Here is a 25,815-nt window from a genome sequence, read left to right on the forward strand (position 1 = left end):
GCAGAAACACCAACAGTTATACCAGTACCACAACACACATAATGACATTTGGGGGCATAGTCAATAATTTCATGCATTAGGGTCCCATGTAGTATGCAAAACTAGACTTTCTGAATACTACTCTTTAAAATCTCTCTTTCACTGAGAGTCACATCTGGGGAATGATGTGAAATCTTTTCTTCCTTCTGTATTCTGTGTCTTTTCCTTCTATATTCTATGTCATCTTCTTCCATGGGGACTAAAGAAGAATTCTCCCTTATCTCTATCCACATACTCAGAATTTTCAGAGTAAGCTAACAGACCCCCTTCCTTCCAAACAAATACACATTTATCATAATTATATGGTGACAATTTCATATACTCCCTACTATTAAAAAGCAAGGTATCTACCAAGAATAGCTAGCATACCTTGGTTCTCTATGTCATTTATGGGAAGTTATCAGAACCCTCACAGAGAAAAGGAAGTTTACCAATTGAAAAAGGACCTGAGTTATTTCTGTAGCACATTAAGGAGATATCTGAGAGAAAATAGTCCTTGAGGCCAAAATGTCTCTTCTTTGGGAAAGAAGTAAATGTGGAGAAGGTCAGTCAGAATCATGTATAAAAATAATCTATTTTTCTCAGGTAAGACTGTTCAAAAACTGGATGGGAGCAAAGAATACTCTTCTTCTTTGGTAGCAATGATTTTTTTATGGCTTCTGACCTGGGCAATCAGATGTTTGATGATGCAGCTATTCACTAGCATTGGAGAAACTTCTTTTCTTGAGATGGAAGAATGCTATTTTGCCAGGGGGAGATAGATTAAGGGACTCTTGAGTTCAGTGGATGCTCTGACAGATACAAGGAACCTGGTTGGGCAGGTATAGCTGCTTTATCCTTAGTTATAAGGATCATATGATCACATACCCAGCACAACATAACAATGAGACCTCAATGTTCTAATTGACAGTAGATACAATTCTTCATCTCTGTTATTCTTGTAATGGCTTCCACCTTCCAATGTTGTTTAGCATTTGATGTATCTGATGATTGGTAACATTCTCTACAAACAACTAAATTGAAAAATATTGACAAAATTCTTCCATTGGTCCTGACCAGTCCAATTCAATAAATGGTGCACAAACTGTGTACCAAACAGCATGCTAAGTTCTAGAGATATGATTAATAAAAAGAAAAACAGTTCTTGTCCTCAAGGAGCTCACAATCTAAAGCTTACAGAGAGAAGAAAACACGAGGAGGGGAAGGAAGGAAGACAGCAGGGGACACGTGCCTGGGGGCATTTTATATCCATAATCATGGAGATAAAATCAGGTAGAGCAGCCGGTGCAAAGTGGAGTGAGCTGAGAGTACATTTTGTCTTCTTCAAAGGAAGGCATTGGGAGGAATTTGTTACTACACCCTCTAATCCTCTAATCAAAGGGGAAAGACAACTTAAGGAGGTGATGTCAATCAAAGCTTGAGTTAGTATTGAGATAAGAAGTGAAGAGTTTCTTCTGAGAGGCCCAGCTTGTTCCATGAAGTTGAAGCCAGGCAGAGCAATTGGTACAAAGAAAAGTATAAAGGGGACAGCATTTGACTGTCTAGACCTATTCTTTCGAGACTTAAGACTACTTGGCCAGACTCATGGCCATTACTTAAGAATCAATCTAAGGGAAGATTTTTTTTCTGCCCAATCAAAATTGTTTCCTAAACCAACCATGCATTCTGGACCTCAGATCAATGAGAAAACTTGCCAAGATCTCCATTCCTGTTACCAGATTAGTGACTATTAAATTCTAGTAGCAATATCTCTCTAGTAGCAAGTGTAATCTTTGGTAAACCAGGTAAAATCATATCTCTAGGTAGATACTGATTGGACTGGCTAATGGAAGAAGTAGATTCCAGAGTCTGTGCTGGAAGAATCAATTTCTGGTATAGTTGCCACCTGTCTAAAAAAAAGCACTAACCAAATTAAGATAACTCTAAGGTACCACTACATGCCTTTCAGATTGGCTAAGGTGACAGGAAAAGATAATAATAAATGTTGGAGGAGATGTGGAAAAACTGGAACACTAATACATTGTTGGTGGAGTTGTGAACTGATCCAACCATTCTGGAAAGCAATTTGGAACTATGCTCAAAGGGCTATCAAACTATACATACTCTTTGATCCAGCAATGTTTTTATTGGGCCTATAGATCACAAAAAAGTGAAAAGAACCCATATGTGCAAAATTATTTGTAGCAGCCCTTTTTATAGTAGTAAGGAACTGGAAACTGAGGGGATGCCCATCAGTTGGGAAATGGCTGAATAAGTTATGGTATATGAATGTTACTGTAATATTACTGTTCCATAAGAAATGATCAGCAGGATTTTTTCAGAAAGGCCTGGAGAGACTTACATGAAATGATGAAGTGAGTAGAAGCAAGAAAACATTGTATACAACAATAAAATTATGTGATGATCAACTCTCATGGACTTGGCTCTTTTAGACAATGAATGATTCAGGCTAATTCCAATAGACTTGTGATGGAGAGAGCCATTTGAATCCAAAGAGAGGACAATGGAGACTGAATGTGGATCAAAGCATAGTATTTTCACCTTTTTGTTGTTATTTCTTTGCTTTTTGTTTTCTTTCTCATTTTCTTTTCTTTTTGATCTGATTTTTCTTGTGCAGCTTGATAATTATGGAAATATGTATGAAAGAATTACACATGTTTAACGTCTATTGGATTACTTGCTGTCTTGGGGAAAGAGTGGGGGGGAAAAAGGGAGAAAAAATTTGGAACACAAGGTTTTGCAAGAGTGAATGTTGAATACTACCTTTGCATATATTTTGAAAATAAAAAGTTAAAAAAGGCACTAACACTTGAGAGACCCAAGAAAGTGTGACTTTTATTGTGATGTTGTTGTTCATAGTCATATCTGACTCTTTGTAACCTCATTTGGGTTTGGTTTATTTGTTTGTTTTTGGAAAAGATGCTGGAGTACTTTGCCATTTCCTGCTCCAGCTCATTTTACAGATGAGGAACCTGAGGCAAACGGGGTTAAGTAACTTGCTCAATGTCATATATAGTTAATAAGTGCCAGAGGCCAAAATTGAATACAGGAATATAATATTTCTGATTCCAGCTCTCTATCTATTATGCCACTTTGCTGTCCCAGGAACAAGCAAACAACCTGTCTCAAAAGTCTGATATTAACCGAATGTGGGGCAATGTTTGTGTTGGAGACTGTCCTGTACCAATACTACTAATTCCATACATATCATATCATTTAACCTGTTAATATTTCACTTTCTTTAACTGTATAATGAGGATGTTGGACTCAATGATCTCTTTCCTTCTATGATCCTATAACTACAGACAAATAAAGAATATGAATGACCAAATTCCTGTTTCAAGAATTTTATCAGGATCTTTCTTTAAATAAATTTGAATTTCTTTCTATTATCAGGTTTCAGCAGATTCTGGCTGTGTACCCTGGCTATTGTATTAGATAAAGCATACTGGGAACTTACTCAGGTCAATTTACAGTTTGAATACCTCCTTATTTTTTGATTCCACAATTACTTGTTTCTATGTTCATGCTTATTTATGTTGGAAGGTTAATATGTCATTACAAGTTTCTCTTTTCTTAAGAAAGAGTATTATAAACATTTTGATTTAGTGACCCAAACTATTGTTACTGGCAATAGAAACATTAAAATGTAATTTTCAGTAGTGTCTTAGCAAAATCATAATTGACTGAATCTTAAATGAAAAAATGGTCTACATTAGGGTCTACAGATAGCAAGACATGATATTATGCCACAGTTCCTTTTTATTGTCCTGACTCAGTTTCCTTTATTATCCTGACTCAGTTTCCCTACTTGTTCTATTTCAGTTTATAATTGTTCTGCTCAGTCCTGCATAAATGACCCCTCCCTCTTAAGCAGAATATGTGATAAGGATAAAAGAGCTTATGTTTTCAAATATCAGAATGCCTCTCCCCATCCCAAGCTATCAGAAATCAGCTACTGTCTTATCTAGATGTCTCTCTGCATCTCCAGGTGCCTCACCCTATTATGTCATCCCCCTCTCTGGTGGCTCACCCCACCCTATCAGAGTTCCGTTCCAGCTCTCAGCACCCTGACTCCACCCCTGCCTCAGTCTACCCCCTGAATCTGAGCAATGTGTATATAGGGCATTGAGAATTCACATTGTTTGCTGGATTCTTGGAGATGATAGTCTCATTCAGACCTGGGCCCAAACTATGGATCCATTTGGTCCCAGTAAATCTCTCCCTATTAAATAAATTATTAAATACTGTCTAATCTTTATCTTGCCACAGTTTCTCCAGCATTACAATGATTACATTAAGATAAAGGAAAAATAAATTTTTCCATCCATTGTACTAATAAAATCATGTTACCTTTCTCAGTGTAATACATTTCTAGAATATTAATGCAAAATAAACATTGATGAGTTCAGTGGTATAAAAAATTTTCTCCAAGAAATATTTGGTTCTATGTCCTAACAATGCTTGTCCACTCCCTTTTGCCTATCTGAGTCTCTTAGGTTAGAGACTCCCTCAAGAGAGAAAACAAAATAGATTTTCAGGCTATACTCTATATAAGGCAAATATTTTTAAATTTTTGACCATTTTTCACTCTTCTGTATTAAATTCCTTCATAGCTAAAGTTGATATGAAAACTAAGTAGGATATGCATGTACTTGTTTACAAGATGGCAGAAATTAAGATTTAAAAACAAGCTTGATGTTCTGAGCTGGGCCTAATTCAAACCATTTCCCTACTTTTTTAGATTGTTGGAATAAAATAAGGCACTGAGAGATCATTCAATGGTTAACAAAAAAGATGAGTTAGACATAGAAAGAAAAGGATTTTCAACAAATACAGGCATTGAGGATGCATCAAGTTGATTCAGCTGAAAGAAGCTCTCTTGCTTGAGTTATTTATCATAATCTTGAGCCAATCATCAAAGAGCATTTCTAGAATTCCTCAAGACTGCTTTGTACTCAGGAGATGAGGAAATTAAACTAATACTTTGAGCTTTTAGTTTTCTAAGCCAATCAAATCTTAAGGATGATCCTTAATACCTTTTAAGGAAATATTAGCCTGATTTGTATAGTGGTAGGGATTAGGATACTACTCTTATCAAGCTTTTCTCTTTAGAATTCCATCAAAATATATCAAAATCCCAGAAGTAACTGTGGTATAATAGATTTGTTTTAAGAAGATTAACATTCAAATTCTTGCACTGCTTTTTATTAAAATTGATCTTATGTAGTTATTTAGCATCTTTATACCTCAGTTTCCTCATTTGAAAAATGGAGTAGTCTCTGTGATCACCATCTCTTTTTAGTGTTGTGAGGATCAAATAAGATGAGGTATATAAAACATATAAAGTTCAGCTTTTATTATTATTACTTATGATTTACCAAATTTACTGAACCAACCATGGTCATGTTGATATGACTTAGGAATTCATCTTTCTGAGAGGAAAGGCTCACTAAACTAAGTGAATAATGAGCCTGTAATCATTTACAAAACAGAAAGATGTTCATGATTGAATGACAAGATACTCCTAAGGGAATACCTTTGCCTTTTTCAATCTTCAGTTCCAAAAATAAAATAACATATTGCATTTTAAAAAATGTTTCATGTTTTTGCATTTCTCCCTGGCTGTTTTTAAATCTAATTTTTAACCCTCTGGCATTTGAAATTGTTATTAAGTTACTTTAGGGGGAGAAATACCATTTTTATTCCTAATTATATGCCATATAGAATTTATGAAAAATTCATGGTATAATAAGAAAAGCAAAAAAAAAAGTTTGTGAAGCTATGGGAAATGTATCAAAGTCTTGTGGTCATAACTCAAGAGCTGAAAGACAAAAGACCTGAGTTCAAGTTTTGATTCTACCTCTTATAATTATGTGATCCTGATAAGTGACTTAAATTCTTTGGATCTTACTTTTTCATCTAGAAAATTAATGAGATTAGTTAGATGATCTGTAAAATTCCTTTCAAGTCTAAAATGCTATTATTACCCTTCCTGAGTATTGAAGGTATTCATCACCATGTGAAGGGGGCATAAAGAGTGGTGTGCTTGTAAATTTTTAACAACTTGCTCTCTGGGGGGGGGGATGATATGTTGGAATGCATTTTAAAATTTATTATGCATTGCTAACATTTTCTACATAATTTTCTTAAGTCTTAGAAATCAACAAAATAATAAATCAAGCCCTCATTTGTTGTATTATGATTTCTGAGTAGTAAATGCTCACACTGAAAATTTAACATTTGGCTCTTGGAAACCAAATCAAGCCAACTCCAGCATCTCTGAGCTTAAGTATGGTTCAATGGCATTTCTCTGATATAGGGAAATGACTGGAACTTATACTTAAAAACAATAAAAAGTGTCAAGTGCTCATAAATCATGTTTGATGCCTACAATTGGCTTCTTTGTCCATGTGTTGGATGATGGGAAAAAAGATGAGCTAGTACCAATTCAGATAGAGTGGATCCTTCCAACATTTCTCTCATAACACATTGTCACAATTCTGTTGCAAGCTATTTATGGTCTCTAGAATAATTTAAACCATGGAACTAGGCAAATGCAAAAACCTGGGAACACTCCCACATGAGGTGATAATGACATAGAAAGGCAAAGTATCATACACCTCATATTTTAAATTTCAAATAGTTTTCTATGTCTTCATTCCTCTCATTCACTCCACAAAGTACATCCATTGGAAAGAAGCAACACCTACCTCCTTAGTAGGCCAATGAAGAAGGTCCACAATGTTGCAGTCTTCTCAGAAGCAGTATCTGCATGGGAACTGCCTCTCTCTTAGATGATCTTAGCATGAACCAAAGTTGTGTTACATTTGAAATGCTCTTCTTCCTCATTTTTAGCTTATAAAAACACTTAGCATACCATCTCCTACACAAAGCCCCTTCTTATTCTGCCAGTTTTGGTGCACTCCCTTATTAAAGATTATTTGATATCATATACTCTGGGTATATACGCACACTTACATATTTGTGTGTATATATGTACATACATATACATATATGAAAAGCCAGTTAAGTATTAAAGTATTAATATATATTTATTAATCTATCTATCTATCTATCTATCTATATTTATTTATATACATGTCACATATATACTTATTTATATCTAGTTCTTAATTGTGTTTGTTACTTTTACCTAACAAAGATTGTGAAAGACTTTTATATTTGAGGATTTTATATTTGATCCTGGGGACAATAGAGAATCATTGGAATTTACTGAATGGGGAGGCAAAGGTGATATAGTTAGATCTGCATTTTAGGAAGATTGATTTGACAGCTGAATGGAAGATGAATTGGAATGGGGAAAGATTTGAAGCAGGGGATCAATTAGCAGGCTATCATAATAGTCCAGGTATGAGGTGATAAGAGCATCAGAAAAAATGAGATGACATATATGAGGAATGTTATCAAAATAAAATCAATATGCCTTGGCAATATAAAATATAGATAGGGTTGGAAGAGAAAAGAGTTAAAAATGACAGCTGGACATGCCACTTTAACAAAGGCTGGTTATATAGGGACCATATATAGATAATATAATATAAATTCATTTATCAAAGCTGATAGCAAACAGAAAATCAGAGAAGTTATACCAATGAGAATATACCAAATAATATAGAGAGGGAATGAAATCTCCCACTTGGGATTGAGGTTTTCCAGAAATTTCAGATCTCATGCAAGAGAAATTCCCTGAAGTCACTAGTGTCTAAATCTGAGTACAAGGACATAATCAAGGTCTCAGCTCCTTTACATAACAACTTCTTCCCAGAATCTTTCTCTCCCTTCAGGGAACTCTTTCTGAAGAGAATTTAGAAATATAAGCCTTTTTTCTTTAAACTTAAAGCCAGCAAATGTAAAATCCTTCATTTTTCAAGCTATCATCAATTGGACCCCACATTTAGCAATACAAAGTTAAGTAATTAATCTCTACCAATAAGGAGATTCTTAGGCAAGTATTCTTTGAGTTCCTGTTAATATTCATTATCCTGATATGATCTAATTTCATCTAATTAACATTAGAAAAATAAATAAGATAAAAGTAAATTTTGGATGAAAATAATGGTGATTACAATATAAACAATAATAATGAGGAAGGGGAAGGTGAGTTGAAGAAGATAGTAAATTGAAGAAGGGAAAGATGAAAAGATTTATGTGACCCTACATCCTACATGACATGAGACCAAAATGTTTCAGGATCTAGTTCTCATGCTGACTCATGTAAAGTTAGATTCCTATGAAAGAATTCCTTGTTGAAAATTAGTGGCAAAGACATTTTTTATGGAATGTGGGGAGACTTTGGAAAATACTGTTTTGGGGCCTAACATTTAAAACTATACTCTTGCCTGATTACACAAGAAAGCCAATATAGCCAACTCTAATAGTTTATTAACAACTAAGTTACATACCAACCAAAGAAATAACATAAGGGGGGAAAATGAGAGTTTTTGGAGAAGAAAACAAAACAAAACAAAAAGAGGAGCTTTGAAAATGAGACTCCAGATATTTTTCAGATCATTGATTTACTAGATAATAAACTCCCAGAGGGCAAAGATGGAGTGTGCCTTTCTTATCTTCCTAGCCACTGCTTAGGATACATTGCCAACATAATTTCTATAGTCAGACTTTAAATAAATATTGCTGAGTAAATAAACAACTTCTGTCAATGTCATGTTCTGATAATATTCTTCACTTTTAAAAGCTAAATTTTCTACCCTTCCTATTATCTTCCATGTATCCTGACCATTATTTCTCTTATTATGGCCCCATTTGTGTTCTTATTCTTCAGTGAGCAACTTCAACAGTCTCCTGGCAATTGTTGTAGATAATATATATTCTCTGTCTCTGTCTCTGTCTCTGTCTCTGTCTCTGTCTCTGTCTCTGTCTCTCTCTCTCTCTCTCTCTCTCTCTCTCTCACACACACACACACACACACACACACATATATATATATATATATATATATATATATATAAATGCACATATCTAAGTAAATTATTTTCCCAAAGAAAAGAAGTTGGGGGTTCAAAATTATATCACTGGAATAATTCACATCCATGGGGTTTTGTTATTATCCTTTTTCTGCTTTTACATTGTTATTCAAACCAAATATTCTCCATCTTCCATGCCTTTGAGATTAATTTTTCCAATTTGTCATCAATACCCAAGGACCTCTTTTTTTTTTAATTTAACAAACTGATTTTACTAAGTTATTAGAGTCAGAAATATTTTATAACCTGATAGGTAATTCACAACTCTGGGCTTCTGTGAACCCTCTTAGCTAGAGTGTATAAATAAGACTATCACTCTTTCAAAGCTTATCACCAATTATCATAGCATCCAGCCAGGTTAGTAAAGATCACTAATGAATGGATTAATTATCAAATACATCACTTAAAACTTCTTCCCTTCCTCTGTAGAATTCCTACTCCATTTGAGACAACAAAGAACTGAATCTGGAACTAGTATCAAGAGACTTGGACTGGAATATCTCTTTAGTCACTTAGCTCCATAGCTAAGGGCAGGGCATTAGCCTCTTGGACCCTTTCTTTCCTCATCTTGAAAATATTTAGAATATTAAAATATAATAAAATAAAATATATAAATATCCTGAACTTTACATATTTCAAAACACTATATAATTCAGTTGCAATATGATTTTTAAAGTTCAATTCAAATGTCCTTGACTATATGAAGTTTTTCCTGAGGCCTCCTAATCCCCAATTTCACCTTCATAAAAATCTTCAAATATTGCTTATGTTTGTTACATTTCCCATGTGAATTTTATTGTTGTATATTCTCTCAAATTGTGTTTATGGTCTAACACCTTCCAAGAATAGAGCCTCAAAAGTGAGAATAAAGAAACCATATTCTATTCTCTAAGTAATGAAAAGTCATTTAAATGTCTTGAACAAGAGAGGAACACATAATCATACTTTTGGCAGTATGAGTGAAGGTGGATTAAAGAGACTAGAAAGAAAGCCAATTAGAAGTCTATTACAGTTAGAAGTTGAAAAAGTGAACAGGCTTTATTTTTTATATAAAAGATAATCTTGCAGTAGAATTTATGGCATGTGACAACTAATTGTATTTGGGGGATTAGCGAGGGGGAAGGGTATAAAATAAATTCTTCAGTTCAAGCCTCAGAAACTGAGAAGATAGTGATGTCATCAAGTCTTATGGGTACATTTAGAAACAAAGATGCTGTTGTCAGTTTTGAACCTATTGATTGTATAGGATTGTTGGACATCCAGATGGAGTTTTTAATAAATAGGTGAAAATATGGGTTTAGGAAGTCAGGGGAGAGGTTGAAAGTGTAGCTATTGATATGGAAATGTTATACATAGGAGTGATCATTGAAACCATGGCAGTTCATGAAGTTGACAAGTTATAGGATGTAAAATAAAAACCAAAGAAGGCCCAACATAGATCTTTAAGGGAATTAAGTAGATATTAAATTAAGATATTAAAATAAGATTGTGCAAAAAAGTTGTAAAATGGATATCATTTAGAAAACTATGATCTCTAAAGGAGGTGAAGCAGTAATGTGACAAGTTCAAGGAATCCTCTATAGGAGGAAATACAGCAGGAAATATCTGGCAGGCAGTTGGAGAAGTAGGACTGTCATTCTGAGGAGAAATTAGGCTGGTCTATATAGTTTTTAAAGTCTTCTATATTAAGGTGATAATTGAATCCAGGAAAGCAGATAAGATCATCATAGAAAAAAATTGTAAAGAGAGAACGTTCAGGACAGAGCCTTACCATTATAGCCATCTAAGGGTCAGGAAATAAATAATGAAGCACCAAAGAGACTGTAAAGGAACAACCTTAATCCAGAAGAAACATGTACTGAAAGCCCAAGGAATAGAATATTCATGAGAAAGGGTGACCAACAATGTCAAAAGTTGTGAAGAGATTAAGAAGATAACTACAGCATCTTTAGCATTTAAGAGGTCCATTTGAGAAAGCATTTTCAGAATAGTAGGATCTGAAGCCAGTTTGCAAGAGATTAAAGAGTGAGTAGGGGTGAGAAGTGGGTAAGTAAGTAAGGATTTACTTACTTGTAAGTATATACTTGATAGTATATTCTTGTATATACAAATATACTTGTAAATATATACTTGATATTTCACTTGATAGAGAAATGGAGTCAAGATAGGCTATGATAGTTTGAGAAGATGGCAAGATAAAGAGGAAAAAATTTAAAGGATGGTGGGATAGACCTGTTTGTAGGTAGTAGAAAGGAAAAGATAGCCAGAAAGAGAGACAGAGACAGAGACAAACATATAGACAGACACACATAGACAGATAGGGAAGGCTATTAACACATACACAGCAGGAGAGGGGGAAGGAGACAGACAGAAAGACAGACAGAGATAGACCATCAGAGAGAGAGACAGACAGAAAGACAGGCAGAGAGAGAATAATTAATTGGGAAAGTTAGTGGATGAAATAATAATAGTAATAAATTTGTATAATTTTGTATCAGGCATTGTGCTAATTGCTTTATAATTATTATTTTATTTGATCCTCACAACAAATCTGGGAGGTAGATGATATTATTATCTCTATTTTACAGATAAGGAAACTGAGGTAAACAGGTGAAATTATCTGCCCAAAATCACATAGGCAGAGTCTGAAATTGTATTTAAACTCAGTTCTTCCTGACCTTAGGCTTTGGGCTTTGTGCATAATGGTACCATCTACTTAAAAGGACAGGAAAAACACAGGTAAAGGGTTAGCTATGACAAAGAGAAGAAACCCCTCATTATTGTTTGAGATTCTCTAATTGGATTCACCCATTCCCTGCCTCATCTTCAAGGAGTCTGGAATCCTGTGTCCTTATTTCCTCATAAGACAAAACAAACTGATAAACAAACAAAAACAAACCCCTTGCCTCAAGTTCAGATATTGGTGGATTGGGTCTTTCAGTATTTTAGATTGTAAACTCCTTGAAGATAGACATAGTTTTGTTATTTTTACCTTTGTTCTTTTAGTCCCTAGTGGAGTGCCTTTCATATGAAAGGTGTTTAATAACTCCTAACAATGCTTCTAGACCTCTCAGCCCTAGTGATATACGCCAGGAGTCCCAGTTCTCCTCTAGTTAGCTGAAAGCTGGATACACTTTAGGAAGGGCCCCGTGGGAACTGTAGGTTTGGCTCCAGAATCAAGCAGAATCAGTGATACTACCCACCACCAGCACAATAAGTTCCCCAAATCGACTCACTGAATAAGGAAAGGACCTCCCAGGGTTTCTAGTACAAATCATGCTCTCCATGATATGCAGAACTACCTTGGCCCAGGGAGTATTTGCAGGGCTTTCTTAATCAGGATGAATAATCCTTCTAAACCACCTTCATCTTCACTCCATTTTGTGGGAAACAGTCTCCTAATAAATAAAATAAAGGGCATTCCTGTGGAGATTGAGCTCCATGAGATTCATAAACTTAGGAGATAGGGATTGTGGTAGAATGGGCCAGCTACATTAAGTCTCTAAACTGTATTTTTCTTTGAATATAATTGTTCCAATGGATTAATTTTTAGAAGTCAAAACAAATCAAGAAGCATTTATTAAATTCCTACTCTGTTACAGGTACTGTGTTAAGCATTGATGATAAACAGAAAAGCCAAAACAGTTCCTGCTCTCAAATTGCTCAGAATTGATTCTATTTGAGAGGAATTAACATTTATCCAGCCTTGATTATGGTTGCTCCCAAATCTACTTTTGGTCCTTTATCACACTCCTTGTCCACATACCATTAGCATAATGCTCAGTAGGAGGGATCCTAGGAAGTGTGGAGGGCATTTAGATCAGCCCACTTTCATTTCTCTGTTTCCCACACAACTGAGAAATAGGACCTTCTATAAACTAGTCTAGCCAACCTCCATGAATGTATCTTTTTTCTGTCCCTACACAACCCATTATCTTCACGGCAGCCTATTTATTCCCAATCCTTAATACTTTTGTTCAGTTGTATCTGATTCTTCATGATCTCATTTGGGGTTTTCTTGGCAAAAATACTGAAGTGGTCTTCAGCTCTTTTTCCGAAAGAAACAGACAAATTGGGATAAGTGCCCTGCCCACGGTCACACAGTTAAGAAGTGTCTAAGGTCAAATTTGAACTCAGGATGATGAAGCTTCCAGACTCCAAACTCAGGTACTCTATCCACAGTGCCATCTATCTGTCCAATATATTTCTAACAATGCAATTGGCAAATAAAACTACAAGTTGACTTACAAGATCAATATTTTGTCTCACTGAGTATATTCATTATATTTTGGGGACACATTTTGATCATCAGCATCTGAATGTTGTGACAGAAAGCAGGAACTATAGGCAATGACCTTGAAGATTTCATCAGCTTCTTTTCCATTCTAAGGATCCTTATTATCAGCAGTCAAAAACTATGGCCCAGTGTTTGGTGTCATTTAGCCTATTATTCTGACTTTGGAAAGATTATTGCCTTGATAAGAAAATAGAGTAGAAATTGCCCAGGACCTTGTTGGCAGAGCAGTGCAACTCTATGGCTTTTTACTTTCCTGAATAGTTTTCTTTATCTTGTATATGTCCCTAGGGACATCATATGTGACAGCATCTTTATAGTCAGAGATCATGACACCCTTATGGCTATAACATTAAGAAATCCTAATGAGGCTCTATTCTCTACAGTGGGTCACAGAGGTATTTATTTAGTAGCTTTTCTATATTCATAGCAAATCAGTGGCAGAGACATACACAAAAAGAACCATTTCTTTTCCTGCTTAGCCCTTATGCTACACAGTTTTGAATATGCAATCCTACCTTTCAAATTAATTCAATTGTTTTTATTCCCTTTTGATCTTATCACATATTGATCTTAAGCAATGGTAGGAACATGGTGCCCACATTTCTTGTTCCTAAATTTAGATGTTCTTAAAGATAATATAATTTGACTTCTCAAATATAAATCAGAGAAGTTAGTTCAAGGAGAAAAGTATGTCTTGCAATCAGAAGCAGTTGTTTGCTCTATTGGGAGAATATATTATATATTATATAAATATTATAAAAGGATGTTACATGCCAAATGGATTTGATTTATTTTGATTCATTACAAACCATACTGTTTCAATTCATACAAAGAAGTTGAAGATATTAGATGCTTAGCATATTTTTAAAAATTTAAATTAGTGATAAAAAGTAGCAATCCAATCTAAGTTACACTTCAACTTAATAAATATGAGTAAAGTGACATTAATATGTTAATGCCAAATTGGATATAAAAGACCTCTTATCCATGGTTTTAAGTCCATGAAGATAATTACAGCATAGAATCCTAAAGATTACTTGTAGATTTCCTAGAGAGTCACTCCTGATTTGAACTACTTTGAGGATTGGTAGTTATTCCAGGGGCTCATGAGCCCCTTATCAATGTGTTTGTTTTTACTGGACTATTCAGAGCATTCATTATTAGTTCAAAGCAAAAGCCATTTAATCAAACAGCAAAGAAAATTAGTGACAAGTACCACTCCCCTGTCTCATGTATATCTGCAAAGGGTTATACTTTCCCATAGTTTGCCACACTACTGGTAAGAGATATTGTGTGTTTTCAAAGAATACAAATAGGCGATTGAATGAAGGGATTTTATGTGGTCGGGACACATACATGACTAGAAACTAATGCCTCCAATATCACTGAACCATTGATGTTCTCTGGAGATATTATCAGTTAAGTAACTGTTGATGGTACAAGGGTCTTCTGATTTGAATTGTTCTCTCACATGGTATAAGCTGTTCATTCCTCTTGCTTTGATTTTCCCTGGGAATCTTTGTTTCTGCTGCCAGGCATCATCATTTATCTTCACTCATATTGTAATAACTTTCCTGCAGGAGGTCATTGAATCTTATAGTTCAGTGACCAGCCTTAGTTCTTTGGGATGTAGACACACAGAGATAAAACCAGTCACTAAAGAAATTTTAAAGTCTCTCTTTTTAATACTATCTTTTCTCTCCTGCCAGTTGAGTCTCTCAGCCCAGCTTTATGTGATCAGAAAATTCCTTTTAATTTCTATCATCCTCTGTTCCAGGCAAATCCTTCTCAGGGTCTCTACTTTAGCAAAACTACAAAGGACTTAGGTAAAGGTATGATAAAGAGGCTTTTCTCAACTTCTCAACCTACTCCTCGTTTTCCATACAAATCAAACTGAAACATGGAAGACTAAAAGGACTATTGATCTTGCTCTATTTACCTGTAGAAACAAAATTACTGATTTTCAACAATTGTTATTGTTAATGATTACTTTGTAAAGCACTGAGTTCTCAAATATTTTGTACTAAAGACAAATAAAACTCTGCTTTGTAAAGCATTGAGTTCTCAAATATTTTGTACTAAAGACAAATAAAACTCTGCTTAGTTGTTGAACATGAAACTCATTGAAACACTGACTACCAATATTTAGCAGGTTCCATCAAAAAGAAAATTTATGTTGTATAAAAACTGCAAATAAATGTTTCTTTCTTAATTAGAGAATTATCATAAGTATTTGGGAGTTTTTAAGAGTCAAAAAGTAATAATTTTTTAAATTATTTTTTTCTTCCTCATTTCAAATGAAAATATGGGTGTAGGAGGCAGATCTGGGATGACAAAGCATAGGCAGGGACCCAACTGAATTCTTGAAACATTTCCCTCCAAAAATCTTTAAAACAATGCCTCAAACTGAATTTTGTAATGGCAGAAACAATAAAAGATTGAGCTCAGACTTATTCTAGCCTACAAAAATGTAAGAAGTCATTAGGAAAGATTTGTAACACTAGGGTGGAGATCTAGCCATAGTTCACAATGTAGTTGCAACAAAAGGGCAGCTATATCAGCTTTGGAGTTCTCAACTCAGAAATGATAAAAGGGTCGAACAACTAGACAGAAGGAAAGAAAGGGTCTCTTTACTGAAATCTGGTGCCCCTGGCACTGATTGGCTACCTTATTGCTCACATGCAATTCTGGGTCACAGTTTCAGGAAGGAGAGAATGTTAACAAGATGGCTTTAGGAAAGCAGGAATCTTTGTCATAATTCTACAGCCAAGAACATCACTAGTGCTAGCAATTGTGGGGGAATAAGGAGCTTTTCGTGGTAAAGACCAGAAATCGAAGCAAGAGAAGAGTAACCACTTCTCTCCTTGGATCATACTATGTTGGAAGCACTGAAAACTTGCAGATTTAGTCTATAACTAGTTCTGAAAGTAACAAGAAAAAGCCTGAACCTTGGGATAGTCCTGTACTTCCAGATGAGTACAATTCAACTTTAACATAAAGTTCAAAGTCAAGAATTAGATTGGAAAAGATGAGCAACAACAAAAAAGGGCTTGATCATTGGTGGCAGGGAAGACCAAGACACAAACTCAGAAAACAATAATGTGAGATTAGCTACAACCAAAGCCTTAGGAACTTTGTTGAACTCAAGCATAATAAGGCTTTCTGGAAAAAAATAAAGAGATAATAGTAGTAGAGGAAGAATTGGGAAAAGAAATGAAAATAGTACAAGAAAACTAAAGAAATTTAAATTAATTGAGGAAATTAAGAAAAATATCTTAGTAAAAGAAGCACAGACAAAAAATATGGGGGAAAAAAAACAGAATTGGCCTAATGGTAAAAGAGGCAGAAAAATTCACTGAAGAAAAACCTTAAAAGACAAAAGAAGCCAAATTTAAAAGGAAGTACAAAAATCCATAAAATCTTAGAAAATAACTTCTTAAAAAACAAAAGTAGCCAAATGGGAAAAAGTGGTATAAGAGCTCAGTGAAGAAAATAATTCCTTAAAAACTAGAATTAGGGGCAGCTAGTTGGTGCAATGCATAGAGCACCAGCCCTGAAGTCAGGAAGACCTGAGTTCAAATCTAGACTCAGACACTTAACACTTCCTAGCTATGTGACTCTGGGGATGTCATCTAAGCCCAATTGCCTCAGCAAAAAGAGAACAAAACAAAACAAAAACAAAACAAAAAACAAAAACAACAACAACAACAACAAAAAAAAAAACCAACCCTAGAATTTGGCAAACAAACAATGACTCTGTGGGAAATCAAGAAACAATAAAACAAAACCAAAACTAATTTTTAAATAGAAGAAAATGTGAAATATCTCATTGGAAAAAAAATCAAGAGAGATAATTTAGAAATCATTGGACTACCTGAAAGCCATGATAAAATAAAATAAAAAGATTCTGAACATCATATTTCAAAAAGTTATAAAGAAAATTATCTCAATATCATATCCAAGGATAAAGTAGAAATTGAAAGAATTCATCAATTAGGTCCTGAAAGAGATCCCAAAATGAAAACTTCCAGGAATATTATAGTTAAATTCCAGAGATCCCAGATTAAAGAGAAAAATTTGCAAGCAGCTAAAAAGAAGTTCATATATCATGGGGCCACAGTCAAAATCACATAAAACTTAGCAGCTTTCACCTTAAACAAACAGAGGGCTTAGAATATGATATTCCAGAAGGCAAAGGAGATGTGATTAAAAGCTATCCAGAATAAGCTTCCCCGCAAAACTGAGTATAATCCTTTAGGGGGAAAATGGATATTTAATGGAATGGAGAACTTTCAAACATTCCTAATGAAAAGACCAAAGCTGAATAAAAAATATGATATTCAAATATAAGACTCAAGGCAAGTATAAAAAGGTAAACATAAAAGAGAAATCATAAAGGAATCGTCAATAAGGTTATATTGTTTACACTCCTCTATGGGAAGGTGATACATGTAACTCCTAAGAATGTTGTCATTATTATGGTGGTTAAAAGGAGTTTACATAGACAAAAGGCATGGGATGTGTTTATTATGTTGGAATAATCTCAAAAAAAATGAAGGGGTGAGAAAGAGGGATGCACTGGGAGAAGGGAGAAGGTAAATAGAAAAATTGTTCTCAAGAAAAAGAACTTGTCTAGTGGAGGAGATATGGGGGCAGAGATAGAAGGTAATGCTTAAACTTCATTGCCACTGGAATTGATTTAAAGAGAGGAAGAATACATATACATACTCAGTTGTATATAGAAATCTATCTCACCCAATAGTGAAATGGGGAAGGGGAGAAGAAAAAAGAGGGAGAGAAATGATAAAAGGAAGCATGGATTAAGGAAGACAAGGGTTAGAAGTAAAACAGACTTTTGTGAAGAGACAGGATAAAAAAACAGAGGGAAGAAACAGAAGAAAATGATATATAGAGAAATGAACAATAATCAAAACTGTGATTGTGAATGTGATAAGCTTGCCCATAAAACAAAAATGGATCAGAACCCAAAATCCAATAATATGTTATTTATAAGAAACACACTTAAAACAGAAAGATACACATAGAGTTAAAATAAAATAAAGCAAAAAATAATACAGAATCTAATTTGTTTCATCCGAAGTAAAAAAAATGACAGGTAAAAAACAATCATTATCTCAGACAAGTAAAAGCAAAAATAGATCCAATTAGACATAATTAGAGAAAGTACATTTTTTTCTAAAAAATACTACAAACAATGAAGTAATATTAACAATTTTACATTGGGTTTCTCTGATAGTCTTAATTTCCAAATAGAGAACTGAGTTAAATTTACAAAAATAAGAGCCATTCCATAACTGATAAATGGTAAAAGGATATGAATAGGCAGTTTTCAGAAGAAGAAATCAAAACTATCTATAGTTATATAAAAACTATCCTAAATCACTATTGTCCAGAGAAATGAAAATTAAGATAACCCTGTGGTACCCCAACTCACACCTATCAGAAATGACAAATGCTATAGGGGATGAGGGAAAATAGGTACATCAATGAATTATTGGTGGAATAGTGAATTGTCCAGACATTCTGAAAAAGTTTGAAACTATGCCCAAAGGATATAAAATCATGCATAACCTTTGACTTAGCAATATCACTACTATCCCAAAGAGATCAAAGGAAAAGAAAAGAATCTATATGTGCAAAAATATTTGTAGCAGTTGTTTTTTTTTTAATGGTGGCAAAGAATTGGAAATTGAAAGGATTTTCATCAATTCCTCATCAATTGAGGAATGATTCAACAAATTGTGGCATATGTTTGTGATGAAGTACTATTGTGCTATAAGAAATGACAAGGGGAGTGAATTCTGGAAAACATGACAAGACCTATGTCTATGAACTGTTACAAAGTGAAATGAGAAGAATGAGATCATTATGCATAGTAACAGCAATATTGTAATGATGATCAACTGTAAAAGCCTTGGCTGACCTGATCAACACAATAATCCAAGACAATTTCAAAGGTCTAATGATGAAAAAATCCTGTCCACTGCCAGAGAATTCTGAGTACATACAAATTGAAGTATAATTTTCTCTTTTTCTTTTCTTTCCTTTTTTTGCAATGTGGCTAATATGGAAATACATTTTACATGATTTCATATGTATAATTAATATCATATTGTTTGTCTTCTCAGTAAGAGGAGAAGGAGGAGTTAGGGGGGAGGGGGAGAATTTGAAACTTAAGATTTAAAAAGAAAAGAATATAAGAAGTTATATATCCATACACATATATATCCATCCATCTATATACATAAATATATACATTCATATAAATATAAATATGTGTGTAGATAATTCGTTGCTTAAGCAAAAATCTATTCTCAGATTACTTATTTGAAGGTGAACTGGTCTATGGTCTCTGACTGCTAGATTCCTGAAGTCTTTGACACAGGCACACCCTTGTGTGAGAGGGAATGACTCAGAGAGTACTCCCAGGAATGTGGCTTCTGCTTTCATAATAGTTTAACCTCTAGCTAAAAAGATATTAGACTTAGGCTAGTAAAAGACATAGCCACATCTAAACATGATACTCTGGGAACATACACATCACAAGTGTTCTGAGTGTAATTCCCAGAGAGAGGGTGATTATCAGATAATACAAATGCACACCAACAGACCATACAAGGCCCCAAACCAGCCCCAATCACAGTTGTATTGCCCAATTACACTTGCAAACCTCACCTGGTTTCTTCCTTTGCTACAATCTTAGACATGGTCTCATTGTGATCTGCAGAATTACAGTGACCAAGTTTCTCAAAAGACACCAACCCTATTCACTAAGTTCTCTTTCCTTAAATACCCTGGCTACTAGAGTCATCTATCAAGTGCCAAAGTAATTATTCAATTTTCTTTTCTCATAATATCTTACCCAGTGACATCTCCCACTCATTGTCACTGTTGGTATTGTCTGGGAACATCTCCTATGTACCACCTAAATCTCCCAGTTTTGTGATGCTTTTTTTCTCCCCATTCTGGAAGAGAAAGCATGTGAACTAACTCACTAAATATTATCTCAAATTTCACATGATTAGATGAACTTTCCAGTTACAGAAAAATAAAAAGAAACATAATGGGAACAGCTAGGTGGTAGAGGACCTGAGCTTAAATTTGGTCTCAGATACTTAAGATTTCCTAGCTGAGTGGTCCTAGGTAAATCACTTAACCTCAATTATTTCAGATAAAAAGAAAAGTAAAGAAAAGAAAAGAAAAGAAAAGTAAAGTAAAGTAAAGTAAAGTAAAGTAAAGTAAAGTAAAGTAAAGAAAAGAAAAGAAGAGAAGAGTAGAGAAAAGAAAAGAAAAATAATAATGGCAAAAGTGATATATTCCTTTGAAAATTAGAAACCTAATTAACTCAACCTAATTAAATCAATGTATTTGTTCTGATAGAGAATATAAATTGAAAAATTGTGGAATTGAATTGAATATTGAGAGGAAAGTAACAAAACAGAAGACAATCCTAATACACTATTTTTACTGTATACTTTTTAGAAGTAGAACCAAAGACTTAGATTTGGAAAAAACTATAGAACCAATGTGTCCAATCATTTTAAAGATTAGGAAACTGAGGTTCAGAAACAATAAATAATTTCCTCAAGTTCATGCTGCTAGTTCAAGGAGAAATTTGAACCTAAATCTTCTTAACTCCAAGTCTAATGCTCTATCAATGAACCTACATGACTGTGTAGCAGGAGGTATAGATGATCCTTTCCACCTATTCTGTGCAATCTAGTGTACTGGACTGTAGGAGAAACAACAAAGAAAAGTAAGATGGGGTCTCTGCCTTTATGAGATGAAATATATCGAGGAAAAGTTAAATGATACCACAAGATAATAATTCAAGACACAATATTATTGTTTATAAAATAAGTGACAATATGTTCAGAAGGCATGGCAGAATAGGGAATAATATATCTACTATGGGAATACTATGACTAATATGAGAGTAGGAAATACTGTGTCAATTATGTGCCAAGTACTTTGTAAATATTATTTTATTTGATACAACAGTTTTGTGAAGTAGGTTATTGCTGTTATTATCTTCATTTTGTTGTTGGGAAAACTGAGGCAAGAAGAAGTTCAATTACTTGCTCGGGATCACACAGCTAATAAGTTTGGATCTTGGGTTTTCCTGATTTCAGGATTAGAGCTGTGTGCACCATGACAAGATTTAACTCCCTTAAAGGTAATAAATATCACTGGAGAAGAAAATTTTCAAAGGCTTTGTAGAGAAGGTAGGGCATGAGCATAGTCACTAATAATTTATCATGTATAGTAAATTAAAATCATGTGTATAGTAAAATAGGTATCTTAGTAGGAGGACATTGCAGCTTAGAAAAATAAAATTATTTTCTCTGGGCCATACAGCAAATAATTATTTGATGTGGGACTTGAACCTTAGGTTACCTGACTCTAGCTCTTACATTTGACTCACTGTACTGTAGTAAGAGCGAATTTTGTAATAGATATTCGCCAAGGTGAAAACTGTTCACACTTTTGATCACAAATGACCTAAAGTTGATTTTAATGTCAAGATCTTTAGTGGCTTCACCTTGAATTTCTGATTAATTTTTCCCTTTTACTTTGCTTCTTCTCCTTCTCTTCCTCCTCTTCCTTCTTCTTTCTCTTCCTTCTTCTTCTTCTTCTTCTTTCTTCTTCTTCTTTTTCCTCCTCCTCCTCCTCCACCTCCTTCTCCTCTTCCTTTTCTTCTTCCTTCCTTCCTTCTTTTCTTCCTTGCTTCCTTCCTTCTTTCCTTCTTCTTTCTCTTCTGCAATTCTTGTAGATTTCCATACCATGGAAGGGAGAATTTGTAAGCCTGAAATTGGAGGGAATACATGGTGTGGCAGGCTGGGACAGAAATGGTGCTCTAATCTGTTCTGTTTTCTGGCCTTCTATATAAATAGTAATTCCTATCTTCTAGACAGTTCTGTTGACAGCTCTATAAACAATAATTAACAGGGAGAAAATAGGTGAAAGGGATGTCACTGTGATAATTTGTGTGTGTGTGTATGTTAATTAGTTCTTGTCTTACTACATTGTGTGTACTCCTGGGGTGCACAAGGAAGTCTGCAAGATTGCCTAAGAGTCTGTGATCAGTGTGTTACTAAGGAACAGTGGAAAATTGTTCTTTCATGTTGAAGGAAGGCCAGCTTAAAACAAATTTGGATGATCTGCAATTTGGTGCATATATTATATTATTGATATTGGTTCATTTTCTGTGGTTCCTTTCAGGATTGTGTAATTTCCTTTTTATCTCTGTTGATTTTATAAATTGGGTTTTGTTTTTGTTTTTGCTTTTCCTGAGGGTTGTAGGCTGGGCTTACTTCAGACTCATCTGGTGGTTTGGTTTTAAAAAATAATAATGGCAGCTAGCATTTATATTATGCTTAATATGTACTGACACTGTTACACACTTTACAAATATGATCTCATTTGATCTTCAGAACACCCCTGGAAGGTAAGTGCTAGAACTATTCCCATGTTATAGTTGAGGAAGCTGACACAAAAGGAAGTTTAGTGGTTTGACCAAAATTGCACAGCTGGTAAGCATCTGAAGCTAGATTGAACTCAGGTTTTCTTGATCTCAGGCTCGATGTTCTAACCACTGGGCCACCTAGCTGCCTCTTTATGAAATGAGAAACTTAGTAGACCATCTATCAGTAAATCAACAAGCATTTATTAAGAATTAAGTAAATTATTAAGTGCTGGGGATACACAGAAAAACAAAAGATAATCTAATCCCTGTTCTCAACTTCTAAATTTTCCCAGAAGCAAATATTACCTGATTTGTACCTTAAGAATGTAAATATTTGAAACTATTTCTTACTAATAAAATAAAAAGATAGTCTAGTCCCTGTACTCATGATCTAATAAGGGAGCCAACATGTAAGCAACTATGTACAAACAAGCTATATACAAGATAAATTGGTGGTAAGCAATAGAAGGAAGTTACTAGCATCGAGAGGGATGAGGAAAGGCTTCTTGGGAAGGTAGGATTTAGAGGGGCATGAAAGAAGCCAAGGCAGGCAGGAGGCAGAGATGAGGAGGAAGAGCATTCTAGGCATGGGGAAAAGGTTAGAGGAAATGCTCAGAGTTGAGAATGTAGTCCCTTGTTAATAGTAAATAAAAAGGTATGGGGACAGCTAGATGGCACGGTGGCTAGAGTCAGGAGAAGCCGAGTCCAAATCTGGCCTCAAACACATAATACTCGCTAGCTGTGTATCTCTGGGCAAATCAATTAACCCCAGTTGCTTTGAAGAAGGAAAGAAGGAAGGAAGGAAGGAAGGAAGGAAGGAAGGAAGGAAGGAAGGAAGGAAGGAAGGAAGGAAGGAAGGAAGGAAGGAAGGAAGGAAGGAAGGAAGGAAGGAAGGAAGGAAGGAAGGAAGGGAGGGAGGGAGGGAGGGAGGGAGGAAGGAAGGAAGGAAGGAAGGAAGGAAGGAAGGAAGGAAGGGAGGGAGGGAGGGAGGGAGGGAGGGAGGGAGGAAGGAAGGAAGGAAGGAAGGAAGGAAGGAAGGAAGGAAGGAAGGAAGGAAGGAAGGAAGGAAGGAAGGAAGGAAGGAAGGAAGGAAGGTTACAGCCAGGGCAGAGGAAGGAAGAAAAGGAGGGAGGAAAGAAGGAAGGGAGAGAGGGAAAGAGGAAGCAAGGGAGAGAGAGAGGGAGAGAGAGAGAAAGGGAGGAGGAAGGGAGGGCAGGAAGAAGGAAGGAAAAAAAGGAGGAAGGAAGGGAGGGAAAGAGGGAGAAATATAAAAAACTCAACAGTTAATAAAAGGAGTTTATACAGTTATATAGTGTGCAAAAGATACTTTGCAAGGATGGAGGCAAGGCCTTCCTTCAGAAGGTCTGAGTATTAATCTTAAAAATCTGATCCTTGTGGTGGATGATGTCAAATCTTTGCCATTCATCAGAAGTTTCATGATGTAAAGAAGTGACAATGAGAAGCAGAAGAACATTAGGGTCAAAGTGTAGATAATGGTACTTTGGCCCAGTCAGGTGAGCTCATCATGAGTCAGAGTAAACTGTAGCAAGAAACTCTGTCCTGGTGTCAATACCGAGAACTGCCTTGTATCACTTTAGTGCTCCCTTTTCAGATAGGACCTCTCCTTCCATGGAGGACCAATGTTGGCAGTGGGGGGAAGACAACCAAAAGTTTGTCCTTTTAGATATTTCTTTTTTTTTTAGTTTAATTTTTTTTTTATTTAGAATGTTTTTTCCACAGTATATATGCATGAGTAATTTTTTTATAATATTATCCCTTGTATTCATTTTTCCAAATTATCCCCCCCTCCCTCCACCCCCGATGACAGGCAATCCCATACATTTTACATGTGTTACAATATAACCTAGATACAATATATGTGTGTAAATACCATTTTCTTGTTGCACATTAATTATTAGCTTCCGAAGGTATAAGTAACCTGGGTAGATAGACAGTAGTGCTAACAATTTACATTCACTTCCCAGTGTTCCTTCTAGGGTGTAGTTGTTTCTGTCCATCATTGATCAACTGGAAGTGAGTTGGATCTTCTTTATGTTGAAGATATCCACTTCTATCAGAACACATCTTCATACAGCACTGAAGTGTACGGCGATCTTCTGGTTCTATTCATTTCACTCAGCATCAGTTGATGTAAGTCTCTCCAAGCCTCTCTGTATTCCTCCTGCTGGTCATTTCTTACAGAGCAATAATATTCCATAACCTTCATATACCATAATTTACCCAACCATTCTCCAATTGATGGGCATCCATTCAACTTCCAATTTTTAGCTACAACAAAAAGAGCTGCCACAAACATTTTGGCACATACAGGTCCCTTTCCCTTCTTTAGTATTTCTTTGGGATATAAGCCCAATAGCAGCAATGCTGGGTCAAAGGGTATGCACAGTTTGATAACTTTTTGGGCATAGTTCCAAATTGTTCTCCAGAATGGCTGGATTCTTTCACAACTCCACCAACAATGTATCAGTGTCCCAGTTTTCCCACATCCCCTCCAACATTCATCATTATTTGTTCCTGTCATCTTAGCCAATCTGACAGGTGTGGTATCTCAGAGTTGTCTTAATTTGCATTTCTCTAATCAGTAGTGATTTGGAACACTCTTTCATATGAGTGGATATAGTTTCAATTTCATCATCTGAGAATTGTCTGTTCATACTTTTAGATATTTCTTAAGGACTTCCCTTAAGAAGTTCTGTGGGGGCTGAGTAAACCGTTTTATCCCTTCTTGTTACCAGAGAGCAAGTCATCACCTAACAATGCTTTTGGTTGTTTCTCCATGCCCTTCTTGGGAATGAGTTATCCAGTAACCATTGGGTACTATACTGGCACAATGTGTAGGGTTCCCATCCATTCCAGATGACAGCAAGTAAAAGAATACCTTGAAGCTGCTTTTGCCTCTGTCCATGTTGCTGAGACCTATATTATTGTCAATTCTGCTGTTGCTCTGACTTATACAGTTATCT

Source organism: Sminthopsis crassicaudata, chromosome 1 (genome assembly GCF_048593235.1).
Source record: "Sminthopsis crassicaudata isolate SCR6 chromosome 1, ASM4859323v1, whole genome shotgun sequence".
NCBI lineage: Eukaryota > Metazoa > Chordata > Mammalia > Dasyuromorphia > Dasyuridae > Sminthopsis > Sminthopsis crassicaudata.